The sequence below is a fragment of the Tubulanus polymorphus genome, chromosome 3 (genome assembly GCF_964204645.1).
Source record: "Tubulanus polymorphus chromosome 3, tnTubPoly1.2, whole genome shotgun sequence".
In the NCBI taxonomy this organism is placed as follows: Eukaryota; Metazoa; Nemertea; class Palaeonemertea; order Tubulaniformes; family Tubulanidae; genus Tubulanus; species Tubulanus polymorphus.
In genome coordinates, this window is record NC_134027.1 from 8856085 (window position 1) to 8871816 (window position 15732).

Consider the following 15732-nt stretch of genomic DNA (forward strand, 5'->3'; position numbering starts at 1 on the left):
AGTCGCTATAATTCGAGGCAGGCCCATGTTTGATTCTAAGAAGTCGAGGTGGTTTTTTTCATTGTTATGAATGGAGTTGCCCGTGTCAAATCAGTAAATGCGAAGACAAGTTTATCGATAGTACTTAGGGGGTTAACTGAATTATTTCAATACGTACGAGCTTTAGCTACTTGTGCACAGTAGGTTCATCAGGTAAATGAGATGTTTAGTCTTTGTAAATTTTTCTCATTGCCCGTGACGCTAAGTCACATTAGTAGCGAAAGCATTTACTTTGAATGAATTTGATCAACAAATTAGTATTCGTCTTCATTATAATTATTGATTACGTAAGTATGTATCGTAAAAATGCGATATGTATGATATTCATTATCACGTATGGGAGGTAGGCCTACATTTACAACACGTGATATACCTTTTCTGTTTGTAATGTTACCTTTGCGATTATGATGCCGCTTCAGACATAATTTACCATGTTGGCACTCTACAAATGGTGAAATGTTAATGGTGAAACGTCATAATGCGTTAGATGGCGTACATGCATGTACGAGCCATCTTCGCGTGCCGGAGTTGTTCCCGGGTTTTTCTCCGCAACAAGAATCTTTTCGAGGTTTTAGAATATATTCAAAATAACACGACGATATAGGCCTAAAATTTGAACTTTCTAATTTTTGATTAATCATCAATTTCCACTTGAAAGCTTTTTTAACGAGCTCGAAACGCTGCCATCAAATCTACTCTACAGTTCGTATGTCGTAGATGTTTTATTTGCGATACCTTTAGAACCTCTAGAACTTTACGCCAAAATGCAATTACGATAAAGATTATTCGCTTGGAATTCTGAAACTGATATCATCATTATGATAAGGCAACTGTCTATTTTTCGTTTTGTAAATGTAGATATCGTTTATAGCTGTCGTATTATATCCGTCACATCCGTAGATCCTAGTGCGAGAACGATTGGGATTCCAAACACGATTTGCACCGGATATTACGAAGACTTCAGGCGCTTATCGTACAAGCGTCTATTAATGGCTCAACGAAAGATTTGCCCGGAAGACTTCACCGCTCTCTATAACCATTCCCCATTAAGATGATGCCTACGAGAATGACTACGCTACGTATTCCCTTTTTTCGATCCCTCTCTTTCCCACACTGTTTCTCTCTAATAAACATTTAACGTTAGGAGACTCATTAGTAGCGCTGATGTGATCGCGGAAAAGCGTATACGGAAGAGAGAACTCGTGAAGTTTTGACACGAAAGCAGCAGAGCGTATACCAATATTGTGCGCACTTTTTAGCAGTTCATCTTACGTAAAAGCACTATTAGATATTTCATAGTCTATTGGGAGACGGCAATCTCATTACCATTATGACACGAGTTTCGGCGAAGGATTCGCATTTGTAACCAGACTCCGGGGCCCAGGGTCCCGTTCCACAGTTCCGAGTTAAGATTTAACTCTGAGTTACTCATTAAAAACTAACTTTAACTCAGAGTTAGCTCTAACTCACAACTGTGGAACTGGGTCCAGACTCACAGTTAACTCGGGGTCCCGATATTTATCTAGCGTGATGTACTGGTGCATTGTTTATGTCGTGCGGTTATATATATGTTATATATAGGTATTTCTTACACAGTTCCAGCAAAATCCTTACACAGGACGCAAAATACCCGTCTACATAAAGCGGGTAAAGTTACTCCTCACTATAAATGTATTGCGACCATGTCAAGACCCGAAAAGCGAAAAGCAAAATTTAACACTGTTGGATCTCGATTAGTAAGATAACCATAGTTAGTTACCTAATCGTTGGTGGTAAGATTTTTATTATCGGATGGGCTTATACCTTATGTGGTTTGTGAAAAATATCCGATCGTGAAACTAAACCACAGATATGTTACTGACTAGGATAACCAATGCCCGTAGATGCCGTCCGGTGCCTAAGACCCCTTCTTCCCGTGGAGGCCACATGTAACAGAACTTAAGAAGCAAATAATGCTTAATCGGAAAAATATATGTACGTTGTAGAAATGACATAGTTCCATTTAGATCGTGGAAATGATTGTGTAAGTTTTAATTTTATGCATTTGGTACAGTGGTCCTTGAACTTGACGCTTGCGTAACTACTAGTGAAAACAATTTCCAGTTCGACCTCTAAATCGAGCCTCGTCGATGTTAGGCCTTGGACAACACTTATAGGATTCCTCTTCGTAAATATTTTATAGTTTCATAAATTGCTTTTACTTCGATGTGTATATATGCGTAGATATGTTAACGGGTCGTATCAAGTTATCGTATATCAAGTTGGCATCCTACTAAATGCCCAGCGGTGGTTACTTCGGCTGTGTAGGCCCTAAATATGTTGTCGAGCAATCAGTCTATCGAAATACTGCATCGAGAATATTTCCGCTCGTCGCATATTCCTCAAGATTTATCTATAATAAAGTTTATGCCCGCCATTCCATCTAAATCATCTTCACGTATTCTGACGCGGGAAAATGATAAATTTTCATACAAAAACGTATGTAGAGTTATAAATCTTCATTAGTTCGATGTAATGTTCATCGTACTCCGCTTGAGCGATAAACCCTTTACGCGCGAAGTCGCGCACTGTAGTCCAGCGGTCTTATTGGTCACACGAAATTTCAACGTAAATAGAATTTTTAACGATGTCGGAATTGACAGAGTTTGAATATTGTATTTAATTTGATAGTTTGAAATGGCATGTGTAACGGTACTATTTTCCAGCAAATATCTTTTGCTTCTTTGTATATACTGTTATTCTGCTGAATCTTTGTTGACATCGACAATCGTGTGATTTGATTATGATAGATAAAAAGAACTTAAACTTAAACGTTCATTATTTGAAGTAGAAGTGGAAGCCATTTCTTCCTTCGAAATAGCTCCAGGAGAGCGAGCGAAAAAATAAACTCTCCACGGATTGATTTCTTTTAACCAGCCACATGATATCTGCACTCAAACCACGACAGATTGACACCGAGCTGTAGGACGCTTAGTACTTAACGTCTCTGTACACATCATTTATAGCGTCAATACAAGGAGTGTAATTAATCGCAAAATATGAATCATCAAAAATCACTTTTGAACAGCGGCGTTTATCAAACCGCCGTGCGTCCCACGAGCCAGTGATTTAGATCTCGACTGTATCTTCAACTGCTCAATGCGAGTAAAAGGCGAGTTTGTACAATAACTTTAGCGACGATTGAAGCAGTTCGATTTACGTCGAAAAATTCTACGTCGCCGTATTTTAGAGTCTTTGCAAAAAAATTTTAAAAAAATGTACAGAATAGGGAACCGCTCCACTAGCTATCCCACCATATGGCGTGGCGAGCACTCAGTCTTGCGCGGTCAAATTTTCGATGAACTTCAAAATGAATTTTTAGGCTCCCGAATCCATACATCATATCACAAGACCCACCAAATATACGATAAATCAATTTACTATTCAGATATCGGTATAGTTTTCATGAATAATTGATTTGTTTAAGAAAAAGGTCCATTCCGTTTTAACGGGAGACCGAGTAACTATTAGCCAACCAGGTGGATCCTCGCTTGCCATACGTGGAATCTTCGATTGCCACAGGAGGTCGTAGGTTTTCCTATGTATGGATATAATTTCGTTCGCTGTTCCATTCGCTCGACTTGGGGTAAATGAAACGACTATAAAAAATTTCCAAAATCCTTTCGAACCAATTCACCGACACGAGCGCGGAATTAGCGCAATAACAGTGACGTAATATGATTGACATTTCGAATGTCTACTCTGGAACAAACCTCACGAAGCTGTGACGCGATTGCTATTCGCGATTGCAGACTAAACGGGACATGCTGCAAAAAATGCCTTTTTAATCCTACCCAATTACGAGTAAGCATGCAATCGGCTGATTAACTAATGAAGTTTCATTGACGCGGTAATACTCGGTGAAAATGGAATCAGTCGACTACGAACGCCAACGTAGAACTATAGGGAATTGCATCGAGCATCGACCTGGTGCGGAATGGATGCCATTTTCACGTTACGATGTGACGATGATGAATATGTAATACGTGCGTATACAAATAATGGACTGAAATTCAACGCATAAGACAACGCTGGCTGTCCTTGACAAAATACGACATATCCATATATGCTAAACCAAGTCTTACAGTTGAATTATCGCTCTTTGTCTTGTTTTAGTAACGAAATCCTTGCATAACCATTTGCCCGATGCAGGGAATCTTAAATTTATCGGAATATTGTTTAAAGTAAATTCAGCACCTCAAATCTGCTGGGAGTTTCCCTGAATAATCACATATTCGTATGTAAAATATATCTTGAGTGCCTACGATATCATCATAACCGCATTGAAAATTTATAAAGGCTGGAAAGTGTTGAAATTAATGAAAATATATTGCGCTGCAATATTGCACTTCAGCAGGCGTCAATTTTCAGTCGTATTTCTCGGAATTATTTCGCCGTGTTTTGTAGTGATGTAAATATTCTTGGGGCGCATGGTTATAATTCGCACGGCGTCTGTCTTCGACGGCTCAATCGAATAGCCGCGTGTAATAAATGACAATTACAGGCAATGGATTCATCGATTCTTCGTCAACGCCAGATTCTAATGTCTTGTGCGAAAAAAATGGCCGTGATGATATGAAAAAAAAAAGTTATAGACCGAAATCTGTATAATGCACGACATATGATATGTGTTCATATTGTGCAGATTCTAATTTATGAATATTCTTGGTAAGATTCGACAGAGTTTTAAATCGTGAAAATTGATATCCAACGGAAATAGTCTCTGAATGAACATATCGCTGCGCAAACAGATCGAAATATACATTGACATTCTACGAACAAATATAATATTTATGTGACACGATGATGAATGAGATTGTTGAAAAAAAAACTAATTATCAAATTGCTAAAACTCATAGAAAGCGAAGATATGGGCAAAGAGCGTAATTCATTACGATTGGGTACTTCTGTGATCGAAGAATATATATATGATTTGAAATCGGGTTTCTTGTTGTCGGTTGTCCGGTAGCGTGGCCTTGGTTAGAAATGAACAACAAAACCTTCTCCTTCCGACATAATTGTAAGTGACAATATTGATATCACACGGCTACGTGTGATATCGACCGGAAAGAGGAATGAGCGTAAATGGCCGCCTTCGTGCACAGACGATCCGATACTTGGATCGCGTTGATGACTTTTCCCTCTTTATTTGTCACGATGATTACTCCCAGAGGTTGTTTTAATCCTGTTGCAACCCTCCGTTGGCGTAGATATACGGCTAGCACTCGCGAACTGCGATTATGACTGCGGACGTGGTAAATAAAGATACCAGTATAGATAGCATGAAACCAGTATACCCCTCTCTCCCTCTCCCTCTCCCTCTCCCTCTCCCTCTCCCTCTCCCTCTCCCTCTCCCTCTCCCTCTCCCTCTCCCTCTCCCTCTCCCTCTCCCTCTCCCTCTCCCTCTCCCTCTCCCTCTCCCTCTCCCTCTCCCTCTCCCTCTCCCTCTCCCTCTCCCTCTCCCTCTCCCTCTCCCTCTCCCTCTCCCTCTCCCTCTCCCTCTCCCTCTCCCTCTCCCTCTCCCTCTCCCTCTCCCTCTCCCTCTCCCTCTCCCTCTCCCTCTCCCTCTCCCTCTCCCTCTCCCTCTCCCTCTCCCTCTCCCTCTCCCTCTCCCTCTCCCTCTCCCTCTCCCTCTCCCTCTCCCTCTCCCTCTCCCTCTCCCTCTCCCTCTCCCTCTCCCTCTCCCTCTCCCTCTCCCTCTCCCTCTCCCTCTCCCTCTCCCTCTCCCTCTCCCTCTCCCTCTCCCTCTCCCTCTCCCTCAAATACATACTCCTACATAAGGAGTATTTTCTAATTGTTTTTTCTGTAAACTACAATGAGACCAACTAATCAGCGAAAGATCCACGAGAATCTATCACGATGCCTCTGCGCCCGTACCACTATACGACTTCTAATTAGACCGAATGTTGATTCGATGCATAAATCATAAATCATGTCTGCACGATGAATATTGCTTTCATATGAAAGAAAATGGAATACGTATATTTGACAGAAAAATTCGACGGGAATTTTGAGAACAAGAAATCATTAACTGCAAATAAACTTATCGGTTTCTTCTCCATTGAAGTGAAACTCTAAAGACATATACAAGATAAATTTAATGATGTTAAATTCCCACAGCTACTTGACATACCGTACATCAAAATACATAAAAACCGATTCATCGCGTTTATCGTTGTACGTTATCATTTCAATTTCGCCATAAACACATATTGACTTTATTTGAATATGCTGATGATAATCAGTAACATACTTCGGTGTCCAATATTTGTTCTTGCCGCCGCCTCGTCGCATTTGGATTCGCATATTCAACTATACTGTGTCATCTGTCGCCACATATAATGTATATCGTTTACTGGGAATTTATGCATTTCCAATTACCTGATATGCTTTATGTATCTAAATTACAAATTTCTGCTGCATAGATAACCATAGTTTGATGCAGTTCATAAAATACCAAACATTTTACTATCATCGTTACATAGCAAAGTTCGCATTTGATTTAAAATCGGATATTCAATGTACATGTACATGTATAAACTACTGCTAATGAATCGAGCCACCTTTGAGCCTTTATATCATCATCAACTGATGATACCGACATTATCTTGAATGAAAAACAAATTTCTGAACCATCTTTTTGCATTCATGCTTCTTCAAGAGATTGCACTTTTCCTATGACATCCCCCAATTCAGATTAACTTAGTGATGAATACTATTTTGTAATAGAGTGTGTGTTTTCTAAGATCTAAGAATACGGTAACAATTTGTAAAATTCCCAAATTGAAAAAGAGTTTGTAAGTTTTAGTCCACAAGACCAAAAGAGGAAGTTAGCAGTATTTACACGAAGACACATAGCCTCATGTAGCGATGTAGCATATAACACTGTATATCTATATTCTTGTTTACTGATATCTACTCATTCTATGATATCTGAAGTGTGAATTGTTCATATTTTTGTATCATGTGTGCTCGAGAAAATTGTAACATCTCTGGAGCAATAAATTGATATCTCGACCTGAATCTTCAAATTGATATCGCTTTGTTGTGGGCGAACTGGCTGTGACTGCCAAAAGTCTATACTACATCCCAATTAGAGGAGAGGTTCTTTACAGCGTCTGTGACAACCCAAGAGACAATCTAATCAGTACAGAGATGACCGCGGGATATTTTTTTCCTTGCCAAACGGATAAAAAGCGCTGGGTATCATGTAACAGAAGCGAGTAGGTGTTGTATTGCGAGGAAATTAGGAATTAGAGTAAACCAAGTATTGGAACGTAATCACTTATAAGCCGAGCGATCGCATGGAGACGATTTGGCCCGGGTCATGTAGCCTGAAATGCTACAGGTTCTGGAGGTGGCCCACTATCATAGCGTGCATCGACTGCAAGCTGTCTATTCTATACAAATATTGTATTACGTAATTGATGAAAAATGAGCTCATGACTGCGACTTTATATATCATTTTCATATTCTTATAGGGATCTATTCAAATTTATTTTCGTATTTGAAAAAATTATGTCTTGGATGTCGTGGGGTTATAAGTTAAGATCCGCAACACACCCAATCCAGTCGTTTGCCGTTGCAGACTGGTTGGAAGATTGTTTGAACGAACCGGATCCGAAATTTCCAATCATGTATATACTTCGATTTAAACAAAAAATTCTGTAAATATGACCGCCGATCACACAATTATATTATCTGTGTTTCAAAGTCGAACCCCCTGTTTTGATCTCGGCGGGCGTGTTGGGTTTGCAAGGGACACCAAATCAAAACAAACTAAACGAAATCTACCGATCAAACAAATAACAGGGACAACCCCTGCTATAAGATGAAGAAAAAGATGGACAGCACATGAACACACATATATACACGCAAATCTAGAGCTGTAGCATCTATACGAACAATTGTTTCGTAATTTCTTGTTTATCTGTTTTTACAAACAGCCCGGGGAATGTGTACATCAATTATCGGTTTCTGTTTTTAGAACTGATGGCCAGATGTCTTAATCATCGTTTCGCCGTTTACAGTTTTCACGTTCGAGCACCTGTCTTAACAGTCACGGTTCGAGGTGTAAAATGCAACACCTGAATAGAATAGACTTATAATAGACTCAGAAAATGAACTAGACTCTTCCAGACGATTTCATCTTCAGCGTGCCATAACATTTTCACCGGATGCTATTAAAAATGAAAAGAACCTTTCTGACCCTACCGGCAACGTCTCTCATCGCGTTTTCAGTCTATTTCGTTGACTCAGATCAGACTGATGTTGTTTGTTGCAGCTTGTTGCTATAAGCACTGTTTCCGTCGGGAAATTATGGTCTACCACCGGAGGTTCTGCGTGATCGATTAGGATTGTGTAGTAGGGGGCATTGAAAAGAATTGTGAAAGATATATTCGAGGCAAATATACTGATGGGAATTCTCCTCACACACATGAACAAAAATGATTTCGAGAAAATTTGAACGTAACAAATTTGATGAAGGGGTCTTTCCAAATCAAAGATGATCATGTTATTTGTCATTTGATCATGTGATGTCAACGTTTATCAAACCCTTCGATTGCGAATGCCAGTTTCTGCGAAGGGACGTCGCTCCCAGCCGCAACCGACCGACGCACGCGCTCTATGCGACTTGGAGCGTCATCATTTTTTGAAGGCTTCATCAAAGTTTTTTATCGGGAATCTTATCTCGCCCATTTGTGTTCATACTACGACCATTAAAACCAGCATTTTAGCTATACTTCTCAACTGTACTTCTCACTAGCCTATCAATAATGGAATGCAACCGACCGGTGGGGATAGCAATTGCCTAAGAGAGCAAGTTTTAATGGTCGTTCTGAGTGTTTAGAAAAACACTTCCCTAATCACCAGGGATCCGAAACTTTCTATCTTGACGTTTTTGGTGCCATTCTAAGTAATCGCGTAACAACCAGAGGCCAGCTTTTCGGCAACTGGCCCCTGAATCGTAGATCGTCGCTTCGATCTACGTACGCTCTCTTACAGCTGGCGGAAACTGTTGCACACCGTCGTTGACAATAATCAATGATTTTTGCGGTCATGTTAAGACCCAAATGAGGTACGTACCCCAAAAAGAAAATAATAAAATATCCCAGAAAAACAGTAAACAGGTCTCATTCATTAAATAAGTGGACTACAGTTATGCCGAAGAGGAAGAAGAACTAGAAGAAGGGTAGAGTCAGAAAGTGTTATTCGGTGTCCGATACCATTTTGCATGAGTGCTAACGTGGTCGCAAACCCTCATGACGGCACGCAACTTTCATTTACCAAGTCCTGGTAGGAAGTGTTGACGTCATACAACAACATGAAGATGCAGCGGGAAATGTTACGTTATGGTAGTGTTATCAATGTTAAGCCTATATGAATTTCATTAATATTCATTTGCTACTTAGAACAGATTTTTTAATAGGAAACATATCTGAAGACAGGCGCTCCGATCGGTTTCATAGTAGTCTCGTTTGATTACAGTATACTCTTAGATAATAGGATAGCGAAGGTATCGTCAAGATGCTCTAGAATTCTCGCACTCGGGGAAGATCTTGTTAGACGTCTCTTGTAGGCTCGTCTTCGATGTTTTATTACGCGTTGTCGTTTCGTTAAAGAGGACCGCATTTAATCTTGAGTAGATCATCATCAAATTCTCATCCGAACCGAGTTTCCTCCTTGATGGCGAATCTGGTTTGCGACTTCATCGTGTGATGGTATACGGCCTGGTTTTTATTGCACTATGATGACGAGCTCGCTATGTGGCATACACGAAAATAGAACCGCTTATCGCATCGGTATCTACGTAATACGCACAGTAATCTAGCAGGAGGCAGATGGCACCAGTGTCACCACTGTTGGTGAAGTGCAACAGACCATGGGATAGTATAACGAGATATTATGAGATTATCCATGTAGTCCTGATTATCTAACAAGTATGTCAAATAATATCTTCAACTATGCTTGAATTTCTAAGCAGTTGATTTCCAAGTATTTTCACAAAATTCAACGACATTCAACAGAAAATGACTCGGATGACTCGGCTTTGTTCGCATTTTTAGAAACGACTAAAATGTAGAAAAATAGGACTAGTGCACTCTAACGATTTTTAAAAGACAAAAGCATTACACAATACTACTGATGCAAATTAAAAGATGTTACCATGTTTCACTATCGTCACCAAAAAATGTATTGTTGGAAAAAAGATACCATAGAATATGTGATAGAATCCCAAAGTTGGTGTATTGCATATTCATTTTCTTACAGTGATTGTTGTTTTAAGCTTAATCATTATAGTGGGGTGGCTTAGCTTTTTTATTATTACTGGGTGGACAAAATCACGAAAATTGGCCCAGATGTTCATACAAACTTAACAATCAATTTTAGAAGGGGAGCCAGCTTGGATCTCTATGGCAATTATGGCCAATTTTCGTGATTTTGTCCGCCCGGTAACAATATGACTCAAAATTGTCGATAAGCCACCCTACTATTAATATTAGTGTAAGTCGGATCTTTTGAGACAAAGAAAAAACCCCCGACTTAGAAAAAGTACAGCTGAATAAGTCGCCGTTTTTCGGTGAGTGAGTTGAACTGATTTTTCATTTTGGAACCAATAAAAGTACTACGAGATAGATGAGATTTCGACTTAGAAAATCAGACTTTGGAATATAATTTTTTTTTTTTTGAAAAAAAGAATGGAAAAGTTGGGACCATCAATATCCATTTGATATAAGCGATTATCCGACTTTCACCCATCTGACGCACGCGAGGTTAACTGTTTTTTGTTTATTGCGGTAACATCAATCGTGGGTGACATCAGTAATGCCGTCGTACCATGTGTCTCCGTCATATTCGTCATATACATAAGAGCGTGGGCGCGATGATCATTTCACTACTACAAAAAATCACTTAACTATTCAACGCCAAACACCTGACATTCATTCTGGATTTGAAAGTGAAACAGCTGATTTTGTTGATAGAACCGAGATCAAAGCAAGTACTTAATGTTTGCGGTTTAGTAAAAGTGGGAAAAGTAACCTTAAAACAACACAACTGTCGTGGTAATTCGATAGCGTCTTGATACGTTACCCTTGGGTTGCGTTCAGAAAAAATCTTTTGACGGCCAATCTTTGGTTGTTCTGGTCCCTTCTCGAGAGAAACAGTTCACATCAAGAATGTCCTCTCCCTGTATCAAGATTGCAGAAAATACGTCAGTTTTTTCGTGAACAAACACTTACAGACTAATCATTACCATAGTTAAATATTAGAATTACGAACCATCTGCCATTCATTGAATGATAAGTATGTATTTTGCAAAAAAACATTCATATTTTTTCTGATTGCGTTTATAAACTCGCCGTAAAAGTCCTACAAGAAGAATATCTATTTGGTGAATTTTGCCATTTTGATTTTTAAGTATCAATAAGCCTTTCGATTCATCAGGGTCCTTGGCCGACGTACGTGCCCCAAGCTCCAGCTCCTTCCGACCATCGTTGATACGGACAAATATAGATTCACGATACAAGCATCTTTGTGTCTGGCATCTTGTAGAAAAAAAGATTCTATCCGATTCTAACAGATTTCATCGGAGATAGAAATGAAGAGTTCCTTGAACAGAGATTTACTCTAAACTCGGCACGACTTGCCGACAAACACGAACGCTCGCTACGTGCAGCCGAGGAATCGGTTTACGCCAGCAATTTGAACCATTCCTGCAAAACTACGGGGTCTAAAACGTCAGCGTATGTGAGTTTTTCGATTCATTTAAAGGGGTTGTGTGTAAAGCGAACATACGTATTGGAATTGGTAACGATGCCCATTACCTATAAAGAACACACATAATTTCGTCTCCTTACGTTAATTAATCACTGTCGAAATCTATCCATGAAACTTTATCAATTTCCGAAGCTGCCATCCAACATTTCAGAAAACCTAATTACTATTGAGATAAAACACGTGCCGTTTCAAGAAAAAAATCATTTAATTGTTGACATCGACAGAAAAGGTTACCAAAAATAAACATGGATTCTTAGGCTAAAAAATGTATACCTTGTTTATCATTTCTACTAGAAAAATGAATGCATTGTTTCCTATTTCTACTTAGCTCAAAACTTGACCCGCCGCCTATATACCCTATACATTACATTGCTTTTTATAAAATCATGATCAACCTGATAATAACAGACCCGGTAAATTTTTTGACGGTTTACAAAATGACGGCCGATTAGGGGATAGCAGGTATCATTTTGATTTTTGCCTTACATGTGTTTGATAGACACATCCAACATCTTTTTCTGAGAGTGAGGATATTTTTTTTGAACTCATGCCAGTTTTTCAATCCAATTCTTAATAAATTTGGCGGAATCGATCTCACGACGCGTGAAAACGGATGATTTATCGATATATTTCACCGATTTCGTATCATAGAATTCTACCTTATTGAATCGGAACGCGACCGCAAAGGAAATTATCTGTCAAACCTATTCTGACAATTTCACTTCAAACTTATGAATGCAGTTCGAGAAGGCGATTTATCAATATATCATCAGTACGACTTAAAGTCTAATGTCGTTTTCGCCGATTTGCACGGGTTTCTCGGATTCATCATTGAATATCGCTTGACATTTTCGACAGCGGTTTTACGATTATATTTACTTTTGGATAATCGGGCACGAAATGATCGATCGGCAAAAGGTTTCAATGTTATCAATGTTAAAACATTTATTAATATGAATTACTGGTGACGAAGAGCGTACTGTCGGCTGAAACGTTCGCTCGCTAGTGCTCGCGTAGCCACGGCAGCCACAGCCTCAGCGCAGAGGCAGACGGACGAGCTCGTCTTACTCGGAGCAGGCTGACGAAATCAATCTGGCCCGAGAACGTCAGAATCTGGTTCCGCTACGATGCACGTGTGAAATGAAACATCTTTGCCAATTTTTTTACTTGATACTGAGAAAGTATTGGTGATTAGTTTTCTGCGCTGGAGTTCACTCACGTAATCTTTCCCTTTATTGGATGCGCCGCTCTCATTTACAGGAGGTAAGCATAATTTATCTACCGCAATGTTTTTAGGAGCTTTTTTGTGAACCTAAAATCGGCCGAATGGTCGTTTTTGGACGGTATAGGTAAAGCCATTTCAAGGAAACGACCATAATTTCGATTTTCACTACAGACTTTTTAATACAACCTCGATAGGGTAAAAACGTTTAATCTTTATGTGTAATTATAAGCAATTCGTATTCTGTACTGAACGTCAATAGTTCTGAACCTGATTTGGAAATGACGGAGAAAAGGCGTTGCATTGAACATGTACGGACTTATCCGAAATGGTCAATGCATTCGATATGGACTGGACACATTTTTCCCGCCTACTCAACTATCGGTAAACTTTATCAAACCGTATGGCTTATTATTACCACAGCATGGCACTGTACTGACCCCATTTTACTTCCGAAAAAAACTCGATATAAGTGATTATTAATTTATCGTAGCAAACCCTCAAGATGAATACAAAGTCAAGTGCTTCCTGTGAATGGGTTCTTAAATATAGATAAACGTTGAAATTTGTTCAATAGATAGGTTATCGGTTTTTAGCTTTTTTTATACATGGTAAAGGTTCAGTTCAGTTGACGACGAATCCCTGCTTTTTCTGGAGACGAAAACTGTCGACTATTGCTTGAAATCTCCGACGACTACGTAGACAAAAGACTCCAGTGGCTTGTCAGCTACTGCTAAACCCGGGTACTGACTTCGCGCCCTAAACCCGTCAAAACCTATATTCGCGTTAAAAGACGCACTGCGAATATCCCGCTGCTCCGGGAGGAGAATCCCATTACACACTTCAAATACATGAAATGCGTTACGTATTTTTCTGTTGTGCCGGCTCATTTTATATGTTTCATCATGTCAGACTCATTCCGCGTGCGCGTTGAGCATTTTTTTCATCACATACGTCTCCGTGGAGAACTATAATACTGCTAAAATGACGCGACGACGACCAAACTACAGGATGGCGTTTTTAACATGCTTTAATAAGCGTTGTCGCCACATCTGCAATAATGACTTCGCTATTACGACTGTTCCAAGGTGACTAAACGGATTAGTTCATCGCAATGGAATTATAGCCCCGGGAAGACTGACGCTACCAATTAAAACCCTATAAACGAAACATCAGTACGTGCGCTAGGTGACGTAAATGCCAAAAGTGATATAAAGATCGCGATTCTAGATTTGGATGAATATCATATCAGCAAGAAATTTTCAGGTTTCGAATAAATCTTACTGGCTTCTTAACCAACGCGACCATTCCTACGATGAAGATGTATAGCTGCGTAACACTCATCGAGAAAATTGCACAAAACCCCGTGAATTAATTCAGATTAGTGACTAATTCTACATTCATAAATCTATATTAATTGATTTTCCGCGGCGATCGATTGGAAATCATTTTCGAACTATGCCACAAATTGTCCCGTTTGATGAACGGTAATCGGTGTTCTGCACGTCATCGGTAATGGAAAGACATTGTGATCGTATAAAACTACAATCTTGATTCGAGGCGATACAGTAATCAAAATTCTATATTGAAATCGATTTTCACTCGAAAATGAACCCTTTGTGTGTAAAGCACTGATGATTTCAAACCGTACTCCATAGATTAGAACCGATGATGTTTGCTGCTATAAAAAAATGTTTTTATTGCGCTATCCAATCCTGGATAATGCAACACGATCGTTAGGTATCCTAACGATACAAATTGAAATAGTGGATATTCTATAGTGCTCATCGATCATTTCCCATGCTCTGCTTTTTCTTAGCGCCGGGTCACTAGATAAAAAAACGAATGGAATTTTTATGACCAGATTCATCGCTGCCGATCGGAGTCGGCGGAGAAATGAGAATCATAGACAACCCCATCGGTTAAACCCCCTTGTAAATGGATTTTCATACCTGCATCATGAAACACACTTGTTGTTAGATATATCGTTTTTATCGTAAAAAGAGCCATGATTGTGGCGGCGAGCAATGTTTTTCGCCCGTTAAGTGTTGTTTATAGATTGGAAAAGCGGCTATCGATCTCTGCTACATCATATTGATGGTCACGATTCGACTGTGATGTATTGAACTGCGGATTGCCTTTTTCCAACTGATTACGCGCGACCTCGCATGCGATATCAAATTTAGATAGCGTTTAATTGAGACGTTTCTAGTATTTATATTCTTTTCGGGATGAATTATAGCCAGAACCTTGATTCAATTCGAAGTAGTGTGTGTGTTGGAGTTTATAACTTGGTGAATTACACCCGATTAGTCGTCGGTTTCAGCCAGGACAGGCTGAAGTACGACTTATCCAATGCCAAACGAAGTCCTAATCTTTAACGACCGGTAAATTTAACTATCGGCAATCGAATAAAACCGATCACCATTTTTTCCTCTAAAGATGATGATCAAACTGCAACCATTGAGATGTAAATATAGCTCTAACGTCTTCAGCAGACTGCCATCTGGTAAATTTATGTGAAATTATATTTCCCATCAGACCAGTTTGCCCAACTGTGACGAGTAATAAATAAATACAATACAATCTAACAACGCTTTATGATCGCTCCATTGTCCACGCAACATTTCAACAGGCCGTTTGTAGGCAGC